The sequence below is a fragment of the Octodon degus genome, unplaced genomic scaffold, assembly GCF_000260255.1.
Source record: "Octodon degus isolate 3935 unplaced genomic scaffold, OctDeg1.0 scaffold00096, whole genome shotgun sequence".
Taxonomy (NCBI): domain Eukaryota; kingdom Metazoa; phylum Chordata; class Mammalia; order Rodentia; family Octodontidae; genus Octodon; species Octodon degus.
In genome coordinates this window covers 10,290,262-10,295,543 of record NW_004524672.1, presented here as the reverse complement: position 1 = coordinate 10,295,543, position 5,282 = coordinate 10,290,262, and the positions used below count along the sequence as shown (strand labels likewise).

Below are 5,282 nucleotides of genomic sequence, written 5' to 3'. Positions count from 1 at the left end.
GTGCGCACCTGTAATCCCAGCTCTTGGGAAGCTGATACCAGGAAAATCACTACTAGTCCGATCTATAGTGAGACTCTGTAGACCCTGTACTAAGTACACACACACACACACACACAGAGAGAGAGAGAGAGAGAGAGAGAGAGAGAGAGAGAGAGAGCATGTTTAAATGAGAGGGGAACAGGGAGGGAACAGGGACAAAGGGAGGTAGGGACAAGAACAAAAGACAATAGAAAGAAAAAATGGAAATGAAATTTTTGTAAATAAGGAGAGGAACAGGTTGAAGGGAAGGGAGGGGAATGGAAAAAAAGAATCAAGATATAGCATATACAGGTACAACTTTCCTATGATGAATACTATCATTATGCATATCTTAAATGTATCAATAAAAATATTTTAAAGAGGAAATTAGAAACTTTGGGCTGGGGAGATATTTAGTGGTCTAAGTGCCTGCCTGGTATGTACAAGGTCCTGAGTTTGATCCCTGGTACCACACAATGTGCTGGCCCCTGAATCCCGGGTGCACTGGCTGGCCCCAAAATTGGGTGTGGTGGCGTACGCCTGTAATTCCAGCACTGGGGAAGTTCCAACACATAGGAAGATCACTATGAGTCCAAGCTGTGTAGCGAGACCCCATACCAAAAAAGAAAGGAAGAAAAGAAAGAATGAATGAAAGAGAATACAATGAAGAAACCAGCAGCTTCTTGAGACACCCAGTAAATGGCTGAAGTAGTGCACACAGATGCAGAATGTATTGCCATCAAAATCCAGATGTTCTGCCTAGGCGTTGTGTCTCCTTGTTTGTAGGAGAGGTCAGGTGCAAGAAAGTGTCCTTCACCCTAGAGAGATTTCTACATGCCCCACACGAGTGGACTGAGGTAGAGGGCTCCTGAATTTTAGCTAGGTTTATTTCTCATCCTTTGAAGTACAAATGGCTTACCAACAAGTCCAGAGTGGTTGCGCTGCTGATTCACTTGATCCCACCAGTGCACTGGCACCAGGGTAACAGACCAGTGTGAGGCCTCGTGGTAGATAAGGACAAGATACCCTGGGGACTGAGTTGCAACACAGGGCTGGAGAGTCGACATGCTCCTGAGGCAGGTCAGCAAAGGGGTATTTCTGGCCTTGCCAGCTGAAAGCAAATTGCTTCTGGCGGACCTTGTGGTACAATGGGAGAAAAAGGCACTTTTCCAGATCAGACGGTATCAGGTACCAGGACATGTCTTAATCTGCTCAAGCAAGGAAACCACATCTGGTACAGCAGCTGCAATTAGAGTTGCTATTGAGTGTGAAAATCCACCATCATTCTGGATTCTTCTTTTTTTATTTTTTAATTTAATTAGTTAATTAATTCTGATTAAAAAAATTTTTTTTGGTTTTTTGAGACAAGGTCTTACTATGTAGTTCAAGTTGGCCTTGAACTCACTCTGGGGCCCAGGCTAGCCTTGAACTCATGATAATCCTCCTGCCTCAGCCTCACAATTGCTGAGATTATAGACATGTGCGACTGTGCCCAGCTAGGACTGGTTTCTTCTGAGGGCTGTGAGGCAGAAGCTGTTCCATTCCTCTTTCCCAGCTTCTGGTGTTTTGCTGGCAATCTGTGGTGTCTCTTGGCTTGTTGTTATATCACCCTGATTTCTTCCTTCATGATCACAAGTCTTGTTTTTGTGTGTGTGTCTCCGTACAATTTCTCCCCTTTCTTTCTTTTCTTTTTTTATATGGGAGCTCACTAAGCTGATCAGGCTTACCTCAGTGTGATACTCCAGCCTGACCCAATTCAGTAGCTAAGATAGCCATGCGCCACCTCACCCAGGAAAATTTCCCTGTTTTATAATACACAACCATAGAGGATTAGGGGCCCACCCTACTCTAGTATTACCTCATGTCAACAAGTTACATCTGCAATAAACTTATTCCCAAGTAAAACCACATTCTGAGGTACTAGGGTAACCAACACTGTAATATGTAAACTGGGTTGGGAGGTGGGGACCAACAGTTCATCCCATCATAGATAAAAATGGAGAAGTGGCATTCCTAGGTCAGATCAGCTGTCAGTGATACTGGGGAAATAGCGTTTTCAGCTTGGTGTGCAACTCTGGCACAGCCATGATAGCCATCAGAGGGCACAGTATAGTTAAAGGTGAGAGACAGTTTGACATCTCACATCTAAATGCTCTTTGGCTGAGGAAGATAAAATTTAAGACACATCTCTGTTGTTGGGAAATCAACCCGGAATCAGGATCCATGGGCCCAGTAGGTGCCAGGAATATCAACAGTCCCCTGAGAGTATCACTGAGATCAACATCACTAATTATTCTTGACTACTTGCCTCTATCCAAAGGGAAAAGGCTCAGATCCCTGGAGACAAAAGAACAGTTTTCTAAAATCCACCTCTATCTGAGACAAATGACCTTTTTAATGAACTGTGACATTAAGGATCAGGATCTTTGGCATTAAGAGCCTCATCATGACATTTTTAGAAGAGACATGGTAATCATATATATATATATATATATATATATATATATATGGAACTTGCTCTGTACAGTAGGCACTCAGGCAAAGCAAATAGCAGCTATCTTATAATATTCAGGCACTGTTCTCAGTATAGACGATGCTACCACAAATACTCCCTTAGTATTACTACTAGTATTATTATTGATATTTTTTAGATAAGAAAAACATGGTTCTGGGCCAGGGAGATGGCTCAGTGGAATAAGTGCTTCCCTGGCAAGCGCAAGGGCCGGATCCCCTAAAAAAACAAAACAAAACAAGAAAAACAAGGTTCAAAGAGGTTAGATGATTGGTTCAAAGTTACTGAATGCAGGTGCTGAATGCTATTTTCTAGCACTTATAGAGGCTGCAGGTTTCAGAAATCAGTAGGAAAACCTGGCCTGAATGAAGCAAAACCCAGCAAGAACATTAAGATGCTGTAAAACAAGGTGCTCAATTAACTTAGCCTGTCCTTGCTACGTTCTGCAGCCGTTCTGGAAATCCTTTCATGAGTGTCTTTAGGAGGTGTGATCAAGAAATACGGTGATTTTTGCTGTCATGTGCCATCGGACAGGAAAGCAGGTTTGTAAAAAGATACTAGTGTGCACTCACCCAGCTTATTCCCCAGGTCTGGAGCCTTGTGACTTCTAGATGCTCCCCACAGTCAACATGACCGTGAAAGGTATGCAGTTTGAATCCACTCACGACTTGGAGGCAGCCGTGCTGACACAGCTAAAGACACGCGCAGAGCGGACTTGCCTAAGTGCTTCAGAAAGTGGCAAGAACTATGGGAGAAACGTGTTTGCAAGGAGAGGGAGCTTGGGGGTGGGGGGAATTCACTGTTGTGTCTTTTACTGCAATACAATTTTTATTTATTTTATTTTATTAAATCTTTTGTTAAGGAGAAAAAGTTGATTTAGTTCACCATTTATAGAGTGGTTTCAGTCCATAATCAGCTAGTTTCAAGGCAGAGTGGCTTGGCAGAGGGGTGTTCCAGAGAAGAAAAAGTTCTTGATGGCAGATGGCAGAAAAAGCAAGCAAGGGAAGGGGGACACAATTTTTCAAAATTTAACCATTCACTGTATTTTTTTATTATTATTTCTCATACACACAGAGAACTCACTGTGTCACATGTTAATTGATTGGTTAACTTTTTAAAAAATTATTTATTTATTTATTTGGTACAAGGTCTCACTGCACAGCTGGGACTTGTAGTGATCCTCCTGTCTTAGCCCCGCCAGAGCTGGGATTACAGATGTGCGCTCCCATGCCTGGACTCATTGTCGGTCTCAGTGTGCCCTGGGGGTGGGGCCAGTGCAGCATGCTGAACTGGGGATCCAAGCCTGGTCCCTGTGCTTGCCAAAGCAGGCGCGTAGTCTGCTGAGCTATCTTGCTGGCTCTTTCTTCTCCTATTTTTAAATTGAATTTTTAATTATTGTTTTTGGGTTGTAACATCTCTTCATATATTCTGGGTATTAAATCCCTATCAAGTATATGATTTGCACATATTTTTGCCAGTTCTGTAGGTTGTCTTTTAACTTTCTTGACATTGTCCTTTGATGAATGAAAGATTTTCATTTTGATGAAGTTGTTATTTTTGTTGTTGTTTATACTTTTGGTGTCATATTTAAGAAGCGATTGCTAAATCTACATCGTAAGAATTACCTCCTTGTTTCTTCTAAGAGTTTTATAGATATAGCTCTTAAATTCAGCTCTTTGGTGCACTTTGGGTTAATTTTTTAATATGTAATATAAAAGTCCAGCTTCATTCCTTTGTGTGTGAATAGCCAGGTTTTAGTAGTATTTATTGAAGGGTCCATTCTTTTTAATTCTGTGGTTGTGGCACCCTTGTCAAAACCCACCTGACTCCAGGCAGAGTGATGTATACCTGTCATCTCAGCCACTCAGAAGTGGAGACAGGAGGATAACAAGTTTAAGACCAGCCTGGGCAACATAAGAAGAATCTGTCTAAATAAATAAATTAATAGGGCTGAGAATCTAGCTCAACCCTCCCTGAGTTCAATCCCTAGTACCAAGAAGAAATCTATTGATCATCAATGCGAAAGTTTCTTTCTGGGCCTTCAATTCTTTTCCATGGATCTGAACATCTGAAAATTTATGTCCCTGTTATAAGTTTTGAAATGAGGAAGTATAAACCTTCTGACTTTGTTTTACTTTTTCAAGTGTTTTTTTTTTTGGGGGGGGGTGCTATTTTAATTCCTTTTAGAACCTGTATGGATTTGGGGATTTTGAAAAAGCCATTTGATAGGAATTGCATTTAATCTGAACATAGCTTTGGGTGATATTGGCATCTTACTGACATGGCATATCTTTCCATCTATTTAGGTCTTCATTCCCTTTAGCAATGTTTTATAGGTTTAGCATACAAATCCTGTGCTTCATTTATTTATTTATATATATTTTATTGATGTGATGCTATGTAATGTAATTATTTTCTTAATTTCCTCTGTGGATTGTTTATTGCTACTGTATGATAATAAAGCTGATTTTGGGGCATAGACTTTGTATCCTGCAATGTTAGCTTATAGTATTTTTGAGCAATGCCTGCCACTTGGCCATCAGCTTAGGCCCAAGATGGGCAGAACAGAGATGTGCTCCTTGCATGTCGGTCCTTCAGGTGGTCCCAGGCAGGCTGGCACAGACAACACCCTGATCTGTAATAAAGGCCTGCTGAGTTGGCTTCCCTCTAGAAATAGCTACAAGGGAGAGAGAGAGAGAGAGAGAGAGAGAGAGAGAGAGAGAGAGAGGAAGGAGGAAGAAGAAGAAGAAGA

General features: G+C 41.5%; 1 pseudogene; it reads left to right on the top strand.

Moving 5' to 3' along the window:
- Positions 1-3,159: 3,159 nt before the first annotated feature.
- The window catches only part of LOC105743078, a 2,918-nt pseudogene continuing 795 nt past the window's right edge, over positions 3,160-5,282 (top strand).